The following is a 20,480-nucleotide window of genomic DNA, read 5'->3' on the forward strand; positions in this document are numbered from 1 at the left end:
GCCTCATTTAGTTTTTACTGAATTCAAAATAAATGAATTATGGTTGTATAGAATAACATAAATCTAATATTCAATGGAGTTTTGAGTAAATTTCTTCTTTCTGTCCTTGGGTGAAACCCTTAAACAAGGAATCGCTAGGAAAAATGCATGAGCTCTCTTCTGGTTGAGCCTGGATGATTTTGTTACTTCCCCATCTGTGTTGTATTTCTCAGGGATTACACCAGTCTACACCGAACTGTCATGTTCTCCCGCCAGAGATATTAAAAATTACAGAACTATTTCTTGTTCTCTGTCTGCAATTGCTCAGTTTGATTTTAAGGTAACAAAGTCTATATTAATTATATTGTGATGGGAAAATTCGCTTTGCTTCTACTCTGACACACATTTACAATTAACCTGAGAAAGCATCAGATCCTCGCTTTGCTGAGGCTCTCCTGTTGCTCAATATCTCTCATTCATCGGAGGATCTGTGACCCTACAAATACCTGCACTATTTTGCACAGGTTCTTTGCTGTAATCTGGCCATGGGAAGAGTATTTTCATCCTTAAAGGCCAGGTGAAAATACATTTCACCCTGATGGAGTCATGCCACCCCCATCACACTCATGGCCATGCTTTTAAGGTATTTCCTAGGTTACCGTAGTGCAGAATTTAACTGCTACTTTTAAAAAAAATAATCCATATTACGAAGGCACAGTTTCACATACACTAAGCCTTATTATTAAGTTCTTATAATATTATGGAGAATTTCATGGGAAAGGATAAGTAGAGCAGGACAGTATTAAATTCTGTCCAGGATTTAAGGCAGTGAGAATATGCAAGTCACTGTTATTACTGAATAACTAACATTTCTCATGCTGTCTGTTGGCACTGAACATGTTATGTTTTTAAGCATTTGAGTCACAAAGGCCATCATTATGAAGAGAGAGTTTTAAGATTACAAAATGACACGCTTCATATTTCCATGGTGCCTCACTGAATTTTTTGCTTATCACTCAGCCCTGTCACAAGGTGGTAGTCATCAGTGAATGATCACTTTCTCAATGAGGAAGTTTTATGCCATCCCCTCCCATCCCATCCTGCCCCCCAAAGGAAACATCCTCAGATACTAATGCCAATATTAATAAATTGCTTTAGAAAAGCAGAAGTTCTATGTAGATTTATAGTCATTGTTACATATTGAACAGCACACAATCTTTTTTGTTTTTCTTAAGACTTTATTGGGGAATATTGGGGAACAGTGTGTTTCTCCAGGGCCCATCAGCTTCAAGTCATTGTCCTTCAATCTAGTTATGGAGGGCGCAGCTCAGCTCTAAGTCCTGTTGCCAATTTCAATCTTTAGCTGCAGGGGGCACAGCCCACCATCCCATGAGGGAGCTGAACCAACAATCTTGTTCTTAAGAGCTCATGCTCTGACCAACTGAGCCATCCGGCCGCCCCACAATCATTTTTCAAATTCAAGTTTTAAGAAAAGATAATATGAGCTTGAATGAATTCCATTGTGACTATTATAGTAATATAATGTCTGCAAAATTTACATGTTAAAATATTGAATTAAAGAAAGTAAGAGATTTTGTTTCATAGTTTATATAAATACTGATAAATCATAAAATGAGACAATTATTTTGAACAAACCGTTATAAAATTTTCTGTCCAGATTACATTTGTCATGTGGTAATAGATACTTGATTTGCAGGTACTGAACTGGAAAGCAATGTATTTGTCGTAGATACAAAAACCTGGAGGTGGGGCATCAGGGCTAGCATGGCAACGCTCGAAGCGATGCTGTCAGATACCTCTGCTCCTTCTAGTTTTCTGGTCAGCCCAGCTTAGCACATGGCCTATAATCTCAACCTTCTCTACCTCAGTGTAGTTTGATTTTGTCCCCAGGGACTAGTGAAAGGCAAAAGGGCAAAGGCTGAAGGGTAACTGCCAACTGACTGCCTTTCTCACACTTAGTAACTGCCTTTCTCACACTCAGTAACTTCCTTTCAAATCTCATTGAAAGTAGCACGACACATGGCTACTCCAGTAGCATCAGATTCTGCCAAATTATATGGAACGGATATCCTTTCCTGTTTGGTAGTATAATGTCACAGACATATTGCATCTTCATTTCAGTAAAACATTTGATGAGCTCTCTTCTGATATTTTTGTCACAATCTTCAACATTACAACTTAGTGTTTTTATAATTTTTTGTGAACAAATTTTCCAATTATATTGGACTGATTTTAATTTTTGTAATAGCCAAGATTGGTTCCATCAGTTTCCCCACTACTCCTGAAACCATCTAGGACTTCCTAGATTAAAGTCAGCACTGGACTAGAATAAATGTTTAATCTAGTCTTAGTAGCTATTCATTTGAAGAATGAAGTACTGTCATATAGTGAACCCCAATAAAGTGTTTCTAGTTCAGTAGGCATCTTCCTGATGACATTTTAATATTCTAAGGCAATAATGCAGGAAGACAACTAATGATTCCAGCATTGAATCCTAGTGTAGGAAAGACTTTTAGCCACTTTCCCTCATGCATGGTCTACCTATACTCACTGACTTATTAGCAGCCCTCTCTCCCTATTGCAACCTCCCACCCAAGGAAAGAAATTAATCTGATTATTTAAACCCACAGATTCTGATTACACACACTTATTAATGGGCATTGCCACTGGGTGTGCAACCACTGGTATGACTTCAAAGAGAGGAGCCCAGGCTCCAAGATTTCTCAGTTGTTTCCTTTTTTTTTATCACATTGCAAATTGGTAGGCAAAGTCAAGGATGCCTCTTAAATTTTGGTGGCCTTTCTCTGACTCTCATGCTGTGTCTGGGAGAGTAATACAGCCATATCTTTCTCTCTCATGCAGGTAGGTTCACCAGAGCCTACTGATCTTAATATTTAGAATTTAGAGGTCTTGGGGTGAGACAGGTATTTAGGGGGTTTCTTTCAGACTTAAAACCAAAGCCAAGGATTGAGATTCAAACAGAGGTCTTGGCCTAGCAACACTGTCACTAAGCTAGCTCAAGAGTAGAGGGCAATTTCAGTTCTTGTCCTTGGTTAGATTACATTATCTCATATAACTCAATATTGATTCTCCTAGTTTTGGGCAGCTACTTGGCTATTCTTGGTGATGAGATATGTTGGTCTGGTGACTGTCATGAGGGCATAGTTAACTAAAACATATGCTTATAAATAATAAGTGTCTCCTCCATCATGTTGTTTATTTACAAAATATTTAGAGTAAGGTGAGAGAGGGAATGGGAATCAGGCAATCAAGAAGTCTAAAGGAGGCAAAGAAGAAGCACTTGTGAGGGAGAAACGGAATTCAAGCTTTCAATTAAGAATATGCTTTCAAATATATATTATATTAAATACATTATATAAAGGGCATGGAATATAATAATATATAATAAAATATTGTTATAACATATGACTTAAAGAAATCTTTGTATTGTTGGGCTGATCTTTTCTGCATGGGAGAGGTCAAAAGAATGGAAAATAGAGTTAGAAATACAAAGAAGGTATGAGAAAAAGTTTGTATAAGGATTAGCATGTTATAATTTCCCAGTTATTGAAATTAGGTCTACAGATTTAGCTCCAAGCTTTCTGGCAGGCAGAGAAAAATGAGATAAAAGATTAGTTTTAATTTCACATTGTACAGGCAGAGCAGCCATTTAGTTGTCCGTGTGACAACCATATCTAAGCGCTATTGTTTGTTCACTTAAAGTTTTCTCAACGAATGCTTTTGAGGTGCAATCTGAAGCCAGTTATACTTGTGTTCTCCCCTGGGTTTTATTCCCCTCTTTTATGAAGATTTCCCTGCACCCAGTGTTCACATCTCTGGGTATCATGGAAATGGGTTATGAGTTATAACCTGCCCCATCCTGCTGAAATTACAAATCCTGCCTATTGCTTTCCATCTTCAAATGCATGTCCTTGTGAATTGATAGTATTTCTGTTCCTTTTAGGGAACATTTTATATCTAAAATCTCTCTAGAGCTAGAAAACATAGCAAAAACCAATCTGGTCCTGGAATATACTACATTCTCCCAGGGGAGCAAGAAGAGGAGAGGAAAATATTGGCCAAAGCAAAACTCCATTGTCCTTGTCACAGACCAAAGAAAGCTATTTTGATTTACAGGTAGGTAGTTAGATTATCGGAATTCTAGGGCACCAGGAAGTGCCCCCAAATCCTTTTAATTTTTGAATACTTCTGCTCAGTAGCTAAGGAAGGGTTTAGTTCTTTTTATTTACCTGATATCTCACTGGTGTTCTAATCACTAACACCGTAGTGTGACTATATTCTCTCCTGCCAGAGAATTTTCTCAGAAAATATCTTGGGTATAATCAGGGACAAATGACAAATTAAATATACTTCGGATTTGAAGAAGTTAGAAAAAGAGAGTTTAGAATTCAGTTTAGTGCCTGATGTTTGGACCCTTTATTACAGGACAGTTCTGCCAGGGGTATGATTAGTATCTGATTCAATGTCAGATGCATGAATAATGAAAACTGCTGGAATTACTTCATATCGCTTGTAAGGCCTGAGTTGTAAACAGATTTGGAAGTTTTGGGCCATGCCTAAACATTTCTAGATGTCCTTATAAAAACTATTTAAAAACAAAAAAATTAACTAGATGTAGAGAAAACACAATTCTTTCCTAAAAACAAACAAACAAACAAACAAAAAACTAGTGTTATATTACATTAATTTTATTTGATTTAAAAATCGCTCAGTCTAGCTTTCTGGTCAGGAACATCTAGCAAGTATAGTGAGTTACACATAGTAGATCCTTTGTGTGTGTGTGTGTGTGTGTGTGTGTGTGTTTCAATAAAAGTTTATTTATAAAAACAGGTAGGGCCCAGGGAGCATGGTTTGCTGACCTGTGATCTAGAGAAGTGGGAAAGGCTTGTGTGAAGGATGATGATCTGAAAGATTTGGGTTTAAATTCCACTTACTGGCAGTATAACCCCAGGGAAGTCAATTAACATTTTTTAAAAATTTAATTACAGTTAGTGTACAATACTATATTCGTTTCACATGTACAATATAGTGATTCGACATTTACATGTCTTACATAGTCCTTTCCTATGAACTCAAAATAAAGATAGGCCTCCATATTTTTTTCTGTCTCCTTTAATAACAACTTATATTATATGACAAAATATATCTTGTATGGAACATGGCTGACTATTGCAGTTCACAAAGAAAATTTTATTGAAATATTTAATTATTGGTAGGTTGCCTGTGTAATGCTTTCCAAATTATAGCATTATATGTGCATTGTAAATATTTGTTAAATACAGGCTTTAAAATAAGTAATATAGTCATCTGGCTTTTGTTAATAATTTTGATGAACACTGAAAGGAAGTAAAGTAAGATTTTACAAGTGCAAATGGTGTGCAATTTTGAGAGAAGGTAAGAAACATAATTGCTTTTTCCCTTTAGTAGGCCCACAGCCAAGCCACTGAGAGATGAACCCATGGGAGACAAATTACCTCATGCAGCTCATGTCCTCCTGGGACTTTCCCATAGTACCACTTGGCCAGTTCCTGGACAAGGTAATTTACCACGTTTCTTAGTGTCCTGCTCCCAAAGGCACATTCATTTTTCCTTGTCAGAAGCAGGTTAAGGTCTGGAGTTTTGTGTTTATTATCATGAAGTATATTTTGGCTAGCAAAATAGGAGAAAAAGTTGTGTTTTCAGTAAATTCATCCATTACTTTGACTTCAGAGTTGTTAAATTGATACTACCTGAAGAAAATAACCAACTTCAAGTGAGAAGAATCTGAAATATGGTTATGCCATCAAAGGTCTACCTGTGACAAGAAATGAAAATCAAATCATCTAGGCGCTGCCAAGTAAAATGATAGTAAAAGATAAATATAATTTTAGAGTCATCATATAATGACATAATGGAATGGATATCCCTTTATTTAGGTTTGTTTTAATACCAACCAAACTGTTTTTCAAAGTCTGTGAATTTCATTAGTGGAAGGATGTAAGTAGACTGAAGGGCATTTATGGAAGATTGAAAAAGCTGGGATGTGGCTTGAAAAACTGATAGATACATATGGATATTTGGGAAAATATTGATCAAAAGCCTCTGAAATGTTAACCTCAATCAAAAAGAGAAATGAATAAAATTAATTAAGAAATTTGGTTGTGAAGAAGGGAGGGAAAAATTAACTAGATAATATTTATTGATAAAATAAATTTTAAAGGTATAATCTATTTTAAATCATGTTCTGTCAGAAATTTCTTAAAACTGGAAATATTTTAGAATATGAGAAACTTCACAAAATATTAATTATATATCACATCACTTTTTTTAGTATTAGAACTTTTTTTTCCAGATTTACTCACTGTTTAGAAGTATCATAACTACTTTTTTCTTCTAATTCATTATATGTATTCGAACTAAATATATCAAATCACAAATTTACAGAAGTGTTCACATTGTTGTAAAATAGAGAAGTACAATAGTATTATTATTATTTTTTCTGATATAACTACTTCATGATAGGTGCAATGATGTCTTCTTTCTTATTCCCCTGCTTTTTGTCTCACTGAATTATTCTTTCTTGTATTTCTGATGAAATTACATTCTCCTTTTAAATTATTGGATTATTATTATACCTGACTGTTCTGATTCATAGCAGAGATATGGCTGATTACAAAGAATCTCATAAAAGGGAAGTTACAATGGATTTTTGAGGTGCTAATGGCAGCTTCTGGAAAAACCACTAAGGGTATAGATGAGGTGGGGAAAATCATGAGTAAGGCAGGCTCTAGACTTATGACTTAGGTACATGTTTTAGAGATTATAATTCATGGGCAGAAAGGCAGTGAAATGCAAACGTTGGTCCTGATGGAGAAACAGAGAGGGAAGAAAGGACAGAAACAGAGAAAAAGCGCTCATGAATAATGATTCAAGGACAAATTAGAAAACAACAAATTTTGAATTTGAAGTAAAAATTCATTCATGTAATTTGAGCAAAATCAATCTAATAATTTGCTATTTTTAACTAGAATATTTACATTAAAATATTCTGTAATGATATGTTGAAACCCGTTTGTTTTCTTCAGTCAAGCAAATCTAGTAGTGCCTTAAAGGGACAAGAAATAAGGAGTGATACACTCAGAGAAGTGTATTTCCACTGAATTTGTATCTTGACCCTTCCAGGGTTCTATTACATTTCCTTCTAGTTTAAGACATTTACAACCACATGCTCCATGTTATTAAGAAGAGAGTATAGAAATATAAATATTTTCTCAACTCATTGGTGTAAGTGTATTTGTTGTTATTTACTCACCCTTTTGGCTTTTCTCACATTTGATTTAGTTTCAGAAAATTTATTTTAATATAAAACATGCCAAGTTATTCTTTGAATGGCATTTGGCAAAAAACTTGAATCGTGTTGAGTGTGGCACAGACCCATGCAGCAATCCATCCCTAAAGCAACAATCTCAGTTCTGGTCGTATGTCTTTCATGTCTTTTCCATTATAATAATGGAGCATTTTCCATCAAGCCATTCCCCAGCCACCATCCACCGGCTGCCATATTGATTTACTTTTGAAATGTAAATATAATTATGTCCCTTTCCTTCAAAAAGATTTTAAGTGATTGTTTGTAATCCAAAAGATAATAAAAAACTTAGATTGTCATACAGGGCTCTTTTGGCTACGACCCATACTCGTCTGCCTCCATTGCACTGTCTTGATTCTCTCTGCATTAGCTGTGCTGACAGAGTTGGCACCTCCCAAAGTCACCGTGTCATGCTTTCTTGGCTAGGACAGTTCTTTCCCCTTGCTATTCAGTGCACTCCTACTCTCCCTTCAAGTTCAAATGTTAAATTTCCTAATTTAATGAGAAATGCCATTAAGCACTCTGTTTTTTCTTCTCTGGAATCTTATATGTAACTATTAGAACACCAGTAATTATTGTTTTGAACTTTTTGTTAAAAAAAAAAAACCCACTTTCTCAAAGACATCTTTAATAATCACTTGTTTAAAAAAGAATGAATGAGAAACAAATAACTTCTTAGCAAACATCAGAGGAACATGACATCTTTTATTGCTGTCCTCCACCAAGCTACTAGAAACCTTAGCAATCACACACATAATTAATGTCCTCATATGGCCAGAAGTTCTAGCACCAGATCATTGTCCTACAATAGGAAGTTTTCTGAAGAACAGGTTATCTATGGTTGGTGCAGTTTAGTTTGAAAACATTTTAAAAAGTAATCTAACCCCTTTACTAGATACATCAAGCTCAGAGAGAAATGAAGCCCAGAGAGATGATAAAAGCTTCCAAGAATAACAGAAGAAATGAAAGTTGGGACAGAACTAAACCAAGCTATCCAGAGACCCAATCAGGTCATCTTTATAATAATAATAATAATTATATATATATATATATATATATATATATATATATATATATATATATATATATAATGAGATATATAGTATGCAAACAAAGAAAAAACACCCACAAATGGTATTTATTTTTATTCACTTTATTCATTTATTTGTTTATTTATAAATACTATTAAATTCCTACTATCGTTATGTTCAAGACACAACACTAGGTGCTATAGAAACAAAAACAAACAGTATATGGACTCTGCCCTTCAAGTATTCATGCTTCAGCTCTTCTCTGTCTCCCTTCTGTTTATCCCTCCTCTGTCCATAAGGAGGCGCTGTCAAATGCGCCTTCCGCTAGGTGCTCTGAGTGGTGGAGGGAAACAAGCACAGGGCTTGGGCATGCTTTCAGACGCTGCCTCTAAGCTCTGAGGCCTCACTGGACATTTCACCTTCTTGAGCTTTGGTTCATAGATCTAACTGGCAATAGTGGTCTCTCTCTACTCTGCCTGTCCACAAGCTCCTTTGAGAAGCAAATGACAGGCATACTGCATTTCAAGGTCATTGGCTTGAGAGGCAGGAGAGAAGGGTTTGACTCTCTGCTCTATTACTTTAGCTGTGTGGTCATATCTTGTCATGTTCATAGGGGCTTATATTATCCACCTGGTCTCTGTTAGGATTAGCACTATTGTTAAATAGGGATAAAGGTCTGACACTGAAGACAATATCAATTATTCACCCCAAACTTCTGTAGACACCTAAGGAATTATTTTTCTCAGACACATGCTATTTGAAGCCTGCCATTTATGAGATAACTGGCGAAGCCTCCTTAGCCTGTATACCAAAGGCACTAGGATTTTCTCTAATAATTTCACACCTTTGCTACAGACTTCAGCAAGGATGCTGGGTGCACAGCAATGACCAAGGAGTCTGAGGCTCTGTGAAATGAGGGCTACTCTGGAGTAAATTGTCATGTTCAAAAAATACAGAATGAGTCAGACCATGCCTAATTCCACAGGAAACAGATTAGTTGCAGCAGAAAACATGTGGAGTTAATTTGGTTAGTAAGGGACTATTAACATCTTGAATTCCACACTGAGACTCCTACCCGTGGAGCTTTTGGATGATTTACAGAACCCCATTATAGCTCTGTATAAATGTAGTGGGTACATTATAAAAGGACAAATCAAGGCTGGCTATTGTTACAGTGAATGCTTGTGTTTTGTATATACTCAAAACTTTAGTCGGCATAAGTAGACTGTACTGATAGGGAGCCTAGGGATTTTGAGGGAATTGAAACAAGAAGTGATATTTACATAACATTCTTTTGAATACCATTTTGGCGACATTTTGAAATCTGATTTAGAATAATGTATACTTGGATTGAGTCAGAACAGTATGTTTCTACAACATGGAAGTCAGCAGTAGTTAGACTAAACGAATCTTTCATTAATTTAGGATCCCAATTGATTGGTTAATGTTTTGTCATTCAGAACTCAAATTTTGCTTTTTGTAATAATCCCTGAAAGTACTATAAATTTTCGTACTTAAGGAGATCCATGTCTTCATCATTTTTACTTTCTTTTTTGTTTGATGCAGGAAGAATTGAATTTGTTTCTGTCCAGTTCTCTCGCCCCCTTAAGCTTCTGTTTTATTCTGGTTTTTGCTTTGGACTTTTCTTTCTCTCCAGCCTTAGACAAAAGGATCCCTTCTTAGGTGCTATCTCTAGCATTGTTATTGTTTGCTTGCCTGTTAATTTGTTTGTTTTTAAGAGACTTCTGCTGAGGTTGTAAAATATTCCTTAAGGATACAATACTGGAACAGATAAAAAAATTAAAACTTTAGAGATAACCAAACTAGGAGCATTATACAGTAAATTAGCTGATCTCTAAAACTAATTACATAAAAAGAAAATTACCTAGTTTATTTTGCATTTTTCAAAGAGTTTTCTGCATATCTGAAGACCCTAGCATTCTTTTATGTAGATCCAAGGTAACAAAATCTTTTGCTGGAACTTTTTAAAAAACATATTTTTGGGGAATAGATTTTGCATTTGCAAAATGCTTCTTTGAAAACATTTTGAAATTAATTTTGTTATAATAAAAAATGTACCATTTTAAAGCATTGATCATATTATAAATTAATGTTTGTTTTTATGTTATTAAAGTTTAAAATATAAAGATCTTAGAAAAGTATACAGTATTTACATTGCATTATATAAGGGTATGTGTGTGTGTGTGTGTGTATATATATATATATATATTATATATGGCTACTTATATATACACATACATAGAAATGATTTAGATATTCTCACAATTCAAAGTAAATAGTCTTAAATCTGCAATTATATCAACCTCAATAATCTTAGCTTTACTCTGAATTCTCACATCATATTTTAAAAATGGCTACTTTTTATGAGTGCTTATGAATTAGGCAATACACTGTGTCCTGTGTCCTCTGTCCTTCCCACATATTAACTCATTCATTCCTCACAAGAGTCCTAAGTTCAATGAATTATTATCCCTACTACTAAACCCAGGCTCAGGAACAAAGTAGCCAGGGTTATACAGCTCTTGAAAGGCAGAATAAGGATTACATTAATTCCTTGATCTTAACCACTACACTGGCCTTTTAAAAATTACATTAACTGTCTTACGTGAATCAAATGGATGCAATAGAAAACACTTTTAGGAACTCAAACAGATGAGCAATAAGCCCATATTGTTTACATCAATAATACATAATGTGTAGTAAAATATAACTTCCTCATTTTAAGCAAATGGTAGAATAATATTATTTCATGAAACAGAAAAATTGGATTGGGATTAATGATTTTACAGATGGAATCATTATTTGTATCTCTCAAGTAGCAATTAGGATCTAGGCAGAAAAATCAAACCTCGTTAGGTTAACTGACACAAGGACATGGTTAGAGGAACTGAGGGTGAGACCACCCAGAAATTAGGAAGAGCAGGAAGCTATAATAGGATTGGAAGGGCAGTGAGAACAGGTGGTGTTACAGGAGTCCAGAAATCATGGCTGACTCACAGCTGCTGGAATCATGACGAATGGGCTGTGGTCAGGGGTTGGAGCTACAGAGAAACCAACTACAACCAGAGCCACCAAAGAAACAGATAGATGAAGAAATACCGTGGTCTCTCCCTCCTGTAGCATTCTGATCACGATCATTGGTTTCAGCCTTCCAATGCAGATTCCGCCTCGAAGCTAGAGGGCAAGAGCGCCTTCAAAAAATGGGGTTTCCAATGCAGCAAAACCGAAGAAGGGTAGGCAACATGTCGCAGAGAAGACAATTCAGCTATCTTTCCTCCTTGTCAACCCACCAAAATTAACCAGATGGTTTTGGATAAATCATTTAACTACTGTGAAATAGTTTCCTTATGTAGAAAATAAAAATATGACATGGTATTCCTGCCTCATAGGATGATTGAGAGAAGTAAATGCGATGGTGAGTATAAATTCTCCATTTATATAATAAGGCCCAATGAAAATATAAATATTTACTACATTTATATGCAACAAAGCATAAATATTTTTGCTGTATTCATAAATGAGCTGTAGCAACAATTTCTAATGCAAAGGTAAATATATACTAGAGGTAACTTACTAATCCATGTGACTGGGAAAAGCTTTTATTGCTGATTTTGTAGGAATTGTGGAAAGATACAATTATCTCTGATTAGTGTTGGAATTTGTTTGATATATTCATTTAAGTTTATGGACATGTAATCGCATGTATGTTAAAGTAATTAAACAAGGAGGTGATTAGACTGAAGTTATTGTAACGCTTTGGTAGCAAACAAAAACCTAAGACAGAGCCAATGCACTGGAATCTACGAAATTGAAACTTAGAAAAATTAATTGTGGGGACAGAGTCCCAGAGGGCAGTTTCCAGGCTCTCTGCCTCATGTGGAAAGGTGCTGGCTCGGGTAGTAGATCGTCATCAGCTGTAACTAGTTGGCCATCAGCTGTAACCAGTTAGCCATTGGTCCCTGATAAAACTGCCATGGCCGCGCTCAGCAAGCACGGATTGCAGTTAGCAAGGGGTTGGTTTGTTGGCAGAGAAGCGGACGGCGGATTGCTCATCATGTGGAAACTTCTTCCTGTATCTCCAACCCAGCCTCCAGCGAGACTATAGTGGTATGAACCCCTGATCCACAGTTTCATTGGTGTTCCTTTTTGGCCTCAGCATATCCTGTGTTCTTATGTGGGGAGCGGGACCAGAGACCCTGCATTACACCAGTCACAAAGAGCCAAATAGGATTTCCCAAATAAGGTAAATGCTTAAGCTACAGCCAATCAAATAATTCCCTTGCTTTGCTTCAGCTTCTTCTCTGTAAAAGACTTGCCCTTAACTCCTGTTAGTAGAGCACTCAGCTACCTTTGGTTTGGTGCTGCCTGGTTCAGATCGATATATACTCAAACTCTAAACTTCTTAATGTGCCTCAGTTTATCTTATATCATATATGTAAAGGAATATATATGATAAAAGATAAAGTAAAATATGTAATATACATTTTTTTACTTTGAGATCTAACATGATATGATGGTTTTATTTGATATAATACACTAATTTGATATTAATGTTTTGGGGGAGAAATTGTAATGACAGGTGAATTTTGATGTCCCAACTTGATTAAGTTAAACCATCTTTGATAACATCTGAATAACTGTAAAACTTTTTGAGTAATTTATACCGATACTATGCAGGCAACACTCCTAAATGTGTAAAAAATTGATAATGCCAATTTAGGATGTAATGAGAGCTTGAAATGCATTTAAATTTTTTTTATTAGTTTCATGTGTACAAAACACTTTAATAGCTAGATATTTATCATTTATGCCCCTCACAAAGTGATAACCTCCCTCCCCCAATCTACTACCCCTCTGACATTGCATACAGCCGTTATATTTCCACTGTCTCTATGCCTTATCTGTACTCTACTTCTTGTGAATATATGTGTGTGTGTATATATATGTATATATATATATATATATATATATATATATATATATATATATGCATATGCTAAATAATAATGACTGTCAACTATAATTGCATATATATATATGCAATTATAGTTGACAGTCATTATTATTTAGCTTCTGCTTCAGGTGTACAGTGCAGTGATCAGGCATCTACACCATCCCTGAGGTGGTCTCCCTAATAAGACAAGTGTCCATTGGATACCCTACAAAATGTGAGGGGATTAAAAAGCATAATCGGTAACCACAAAATTGCCATGGGGATACAAAAGACAATTTGAGGAAATGCATTTTTTACAGAGTCACAAGACTTCCTAGTAATAACAAAATTTATCCACAATGAATTACAAATATTATTTGTCCTTATTTGAAATCAAATGTCATGAAGTAACTTTTCTCTTTTAAACATAGTTAAGTATATTTAAACAGAAAAAACACCTTTAAGCACTTTGAGCAAAACTCAGCTCAGAGTGCCCTTATAATGACTGATCTAGCACCAAAACCCTGACTCTTGTAGAATAGCTGAAATGTCAGGTTTTGTAGCTGACTCCAGCAGTAGCCAAAGAGATACTACAGTACATACAAGAGTTGTGTTGGCAGAACAAGTATGTTGGGGAGAGAAATTGCAGAGATGGGAAAGCCAGGTAAGGAGACCAAAACAAAAGGAGGAAATACGAGACGTTCAGGGATACTACCTATAACATCAGAGGAAAAAATGAGAGCAAGGTAAAGCATTCTTAGACAAAAACAATGAGAAGGAATTAGATAGCTCATTGAAAGATTGACAAGCGGGGAAAGAACCAAGGAAGATTAAGGATAGGGTGGAATCTTCCTGATGGCAGAAGCATTTATTATAGTGGTGACTGGGAGGAAAACAATTGACGTAAAGGAAGGAGAAATGAATGATGAGGAAAGTTTCTTCAAAGGAACTTAAAATAAGCAAACGTTTGCATGCAACCACCTTTGTACCTAAAATAGACTTATTTGTAGGGTTTATCTTCAGACAGGGGAATTTGGTGGTAATTTTTATGTCCTTCTTCATAGTTTATAGTTCATAGTTCAAAGTTTATTTGAAAACTTTTTTATAATGAATAAACATTACTTAACTAAGGTGAGAAACATTTACAAATTTTGAAGTTAATATATTATATATATATATATACATATATACATATATAATATACGTGTATAATATAGTGTAATTTAAAGTTACATATGCACTAAAAATGGCATCAAGTAGAACAAAGCATCCATCATAGTTATCGCTAATGTTGGGTGAATTTTCTTCTTTTAAGCTTTTTAAATAATGTTTAAAACATTTATTTTCTCCAAAGCCAACCAAAAGCATTACAGGTTTGTAAAAGAATGGGGTGCAATTCAAATAAAGGTATATCAGCATATTAAAATTGACCAAGTATTTTCACCGAGTCACTAATACACAATGAAAGATTAAAATCCTTACTCTAAGAAGTAGGTTTTTCTGAATAGTAGAACACGCCTTCTTTAGTCATGAAGGTTGCTGCATTATTACCACGTAGAAGAGTAGGCTTTTCTCAGACTAATTATCTCTCTTTTTATATGCATATATAAAATGTAAGTTTAAAAAATTCTCATTACTCAGAAATTAGCCCCTTTTCCTATGAGTAGTCACTCCCCATTCACCACACACTACATCTCCTGAATCATAGGCAACCATTAATCCCATTTCTATCTCTATAATGTCTATTCTAGGCATTTCATATAAATGAAATGATAAAATAATGTGGTCTTCTCTGACTGGCTACTTCCACTTGGTATGTTTTCAAAGTTCATCCATGTTGTAGCACGTATCCATCTATCAGTACTTTATTCCTTCGTATTGCTGAATAATCTTGTGGACATATCACATTTTCTTTACCCACTCATCAGTTGATGAATATTTGGGTCATTTCCACTTTTTGACTATTATGTATAATGCTACTATGTACCTTAGTACACAAGTTGTTGTATAAGAATGTATATCTGGATTCTCAATTCGTTTCTATTAATCTATTTGTTTATTCTTATGCCAGTACCACACTGTCTTGATTACTATAGCTTTGCAGTGAGTTTTAAAACTGAAAAGTGAACGTCCTTGAATTTTGTTCTAGTTTTTCAAGACTGTTTTGGCTTCTTGACTTTCCGTATGAATTTTAGGATGAGCTTGTCAATTTCTACAAAGAAGCCATTTGGGATTTTGATAGAGATTGTGTTGCATTTGTAGGCCAATTTGGAGAGTATTACCATTTTAAAAGTATTGTCTTCTGATCCATAAACATAAGTTGTCTTTCCAGTTATTTAGATTTTTCTTAGTTTCTTCAACAATGTTTAGTAGTTTTCAAAATATACATTTTTCATTTTTTCTGTTACATTTATTTCTAATTATTTTATTCTTTTTGATGTCATTAGAAATAAAAGTATTTTTGCAATTTCTTTTTTAATTATGCATTTCTGGTGTATATAAATATAATTGATTTTTGTACATTGATCTTTAAGTTATTTTATTAAGTTCATTCCTAAATATTTTATTATTTATGCGATTTTAGATAGAACTTTGTTAATTTCATTGTTTTGTTGTTCATTGCTAGTGTATAGAAATACAACTGATTTTTGTTTATCTTATGTAACCTTGCTGAATTCATTTCTTAGTTCTAATAGTTTTTGTTTGTTGTTTGTTTGCTTGTTTTCAGTGGATTCTTAAACATAAATTTTTAGGGAAGGAAGGATCATGCAGGCAGAAACTGCTAGCATATACCAATATCTATTTTCTTTTCTGTGTCTGGCTACATGCTTAAACTGGATTTTCCACTTCTTTAAACTAAGTGTGGCCAATAGGATGTGAGTAGAATTGATATATGCTATTTTCAGTTAAGATATAAATGTTTCCGACTCATCCCATAATACCCCTCCTTCCCTTGTCTACAACAAATGATTAAGATGCATTAAAACACTGAGGTCTGAAAAAAATGGCAGATGGTAGGAAGACACCAAACTCTAGACTAACTATATCACGTAATCCCTTGCATTTTGTTATGGACTGAATTGTAACCCCTCCAAATTGGATGTTGAAGCCCTAACCCTCAGGGTGACAGTATCTGGAGATAGGAAGTAATTAAGGTTAAATGAGGTCATCAGGATTGGATTCTAATCAGATAGGATTAGTGGCCTTACGGGAAGTAGAAGGGAGGGAGACCCCTTTCTCCCCTCTGCTAGGAGAGGACACAGAGAAAAGGGGGCAATCCATAAGCCAGAAAGCCAGCTCTCACCAGAACCCAAATCAGCCAGAAACTTGGTATTAGACTTGTAACCTCCAGAACTATGAGAAAATAAATTTCTGTGGCTTAAGTCATTCAGTCTGTCTTGGTCAGTTTGGACTGCAATAACTGAGGACCACACACTGGGTGAATTATAAACAACAAGTTTTTTTTTTTTGCTTTTTTCTCACAGTTCTGGAGAATCTGAGATAAGGGTGTTAGCATCACCAGGTTCTGGTGAGAGCCCTCTTCTGGGTTGCAAGTTTCTTGTATCCTTCATGGTAGAAAGAGGGAGAGAGAGCACTGTGGGGTTCCTTGTCTGAGAATACTAATTTCATTCATGAGGACTCTACTTTCATGACCTATTTACTTCCCAAACACCCTACCTCCTATACCAATACATCGAGGGTTAGAATTTCAACACATGCATTTTGAGATGACACAAGCATTCTGTCCATTGCACAGTGTATTATACTTGTTATGGCAGCCCAAGATGACTACCGTGTGTCCCTGAAAATACGACCTAACCAGAAAATAAGCCCTAGCATGATTTTTCAGGATGACATCCCCTGAACATAAGCCCTAAGGCATCTTTTGGAGCAAAAATTAATACAAGACCCGGTCTTATTTTGGGGAGATACAGTAATACTGATTTGATACTGAGAAGTGGGTTTGCTGCTATAAGAAATGCCTAGAAACATGAAAGTGTTTGGAACCTGGTAATGGGTAGCTGGAGAAGTTTTGAAGCACATACTAGAAAAAGCCTGGATGGCTGTGAACAGAATGTTGGTAGAAGTGTGGATGTTAAAGGCCATTCTTATGAGGTCTCAGACAAGGAGGAACGGTTTGTTAGAAATTACAGGAAGGGTGATTCTTGTTATAAATTGGCAAGTAACATGGCTGAATTGTGTTCTAGTGTTTTGTAGAAGGTAGAATTCGCAAGCAATGAAATTGGATATTTAGCAGAGGAGATTTCCCAGCACAGTGTTTAAGGTGCAGCTTGGATCTTCCTTATTGCCTGTAGTAAAATGTGAGAGGAGAGAGGTAAATTGAGGAGGAACTTGATAAGCAAAAAAGAATCAGAACGTGGAGATAGGAAAAATTCTCAGTCTATCCATATTCAAAAATGGAAAGCTTGCTCTGAAGAGCACAATCAGAGTGTGGCTGAATAACCATTTGATCATGTGTGTGACTGATGGGCTTAATCAACTCAGTAGAAGCCAGGAACAAAGATGTGTTATACCCAAAGAGCCACTGCCACCTGGAACTAAAGTGGATAAATAAACAAACAAACAAACAAACAAATAAATAAATAATGAAGGAATGTTGTCAGATTTCGCAGGTTCATAGCTGGAGATGGATTTTGCCTCAGGATGGTATATGGTATCATACCTTGAGTCTAACCTACACTTGATTTAGACGGGATTTTGGACTTTAGACTTTAGAATTGATACTGGAATGAGTTAAGACTTTTAGCACTGTTAAAGTGGAATGAATGTATTTTGCTTGTTAGAAGGCAATGAAGTTTGAGGGTCAGAGGTAGAATGCTATGGCATGATTTGTTTCCCCTCAAATTCATTTGTTAAAACCTGAGTTCACAATGTAATTGTAATTCACATTAAATGAGCTCATGAGTGGGAGCTCTAATCTAATAGGATTGATGGTCTTATAAGAAGAGGAAGAGACAAAGATCTTTCTCTTTTCACCATGTGAGGACACAGCAAGAAGGCAAGAAGTCACCAATCTGAAACCTAGGAAAAGAATGCTCACAAGAAACTGAATTAGTCAGACTCTTAACTTTGGATTTCTGAGTTCTAGAGCTTTGAAAAAAGAAATTTTTGTTTTTTTAAGCCATCCAATCTATGGTTCCTATTAAGGTAACCTAAGCTGACTAAGACATCCTTCCGTGGTTCTAACCTGCCTTGGATCATTACACGAACAGCCAAAAAATTATATTGTTTTAAGTAAGAATTGGAGTTGTTTGCTAAAGCAGTCAGACTGCTCTGACTAATATGGTAACAGATGAAAATATGTGAAAATATAATAATAATAAAAGGACACATGATCACTGCCAAGAACCCTAAGAAGCAACAGATTTACCACAGGACTTAAACACGCAGAATATTATCAGTCAGTTCTCTGACAACAGAGATAGTCATGTTACTTCACGTAACTCTTTGAGGAAAAAAAAATATTTTAACATATAAATTCCTCAAGAAGATTGTCTCCACCATGTGAGAAGCTGAACCAGATTTAGCAATTATGGGTACAGAAAAGTGCCAGCTTTGTGTGTTTTTTAATAGCTGTCAAAACAAAAAAAAAAATCAGAGTAAACTATTAACAGAAGGACGTATCCTAGCAAGAATATTTCTGGGGAATAAAACAAAATCAGAAGAGAAACAATGAGCTGAGGCAGAGCACATAAATTCTTAAATTTGAGGTTCATGCCTGATAAGGAAAGTCCATTTAAACCATAGCTGCAGTCTTGAGTTGGAAATTTTGCTTTGTTTCTCAAGTAAAAGAATATGGTTTCAATAGTTTGTTTCAAAGAGAGGGACTATACATGCCATATTTGAGCCATTACATTTCTGTGGAAGTTTTCATGTTAACATTTTGTTAGAGAAAAACTCATTTTGTTTATTAGTCTTGATAGGCTTGGCTATACTGCAGTAACACATATGCCCCCATGTCTTAATGGTTGTAGAAAGCCAAGTTTGATAGACAGACTAATGATATTCCGAGATGTCTATGTCCTAATTCCCAAAACCTGTGGAATATGTCACTATGGCACAAGGGAATTTGCAGATTTGATTGACTTATGACCTTAAGATGGGAGATTATCCCGGTCTCTCTGAATAGGCCCAATATAACCAGGGGGGTTCTTATAAGAGGGTCACAGGAGGGTCAGAGTCAGGAAGAGATGTGATGATGGAAGCAGAAGCTGGAATGATGTAGCCATGAGATAAAAACTATGATGGGCTCTAGAAGCTGTAAAAGGCAAGGGGCAGATTCTCCCTTAAAGTCTTCAGAAAGAATGCAGGTGGGCCAACATTTTAATTTTAATTCTCTGAGAACCATTGAGACTTTAGCCCTCCAGAACTGTTAGATAACAAATTTGTGTTTTGTTTTGTTTTAAAGAACTAAATTCATGGCAATTTGTTTTGGCAGCAATAGGAAACTAACACAGCAAATTTATTTGTATTAATATACAACACAAATGCAGGTCTGTTTTTTTTTTTCCTAGCAGTGATTCAGGAATTCTGAGTCACTTCCAGTCAGTATCTAAGCCAAATGAACAGATCCCTAGTTTGCAGCAGAAAGCAGGAAAGGACTGATAGACTCCATAGGACGTATTTATGAGTCAAAATTGCCTTATGTAAGTTTCTTCCACCTCTCACTGGCCAGAATTTAGTCAAATGGCACCAAACTAATTGTAAGAGAGTCTAGGAAACAAGTAGGTACACAGAAAGTGGAAACTAATCAATGAATACATAGAATTTTTCTACCAGAGTCATGTACAAGACACTTTCTTCTCAAAATCCTTCAATGATAGTCATGTATGTATATATATATATATATATATATATATATATATATATATATATATAAAATTGTCTTTTGATATACTTTTTAAAAAAATTTTTCAGGTATACAAAACAATGTAATAGACATTTACACCTCTCACAAAGTGATAACCCCTAGCCCCCAATCTACTACCCCTCTGACATCGTATAAAGCTGTTACAATTCCATTGACTCTATTCCCTATGCTGTACTCCACATCCTGTGACTATATATATATATATATATATATATACATACATACATACATACATAT

The 20,480-nt window shown here is 35.3% G+C and overlaps 1 long non-coding RNA gene across 1 annotated transcript in view; it reads left to right on the forward strand.

Annotated features, from left to right (window-relative positions):
• LOC141572066 (uncharacterized) overlaps positions 1 to 20,480 on the forward strand; it is a 55,497-nt gene that overhangs the window by 15,034 nt on the left and 19,983 nt on the right. The window contains exons 2-3 of the long non-coding RNA XR_012497113.1: positions 5,446 to 5,558; positions 12,506 to 12,661. This is a non-coding gene — a long non-coding RNA (uncharacterized LOC141572066). The remainder of the gene's footprint in view (positions 1 to 5,445; positions 5,559 to 12,505; positions 12,662 to 20,480) is intronic.

This window comes from Rhinolophus sinicus, linkage group LG01, assembly GCF_036562045.2.
Source record: "Rhinolophus sinicus isolate RSC01 linkage group LG01, ASM3656204v1, whole genome shotgun sequence".
In the NCBI taxonomy this organism is placed as follows: Eukaryota; Metazoa; Chordata; class Mammalia; order Chiroptera; family Rhinolophidae; genus Rhinolophus; species Rhinolophus sinicus.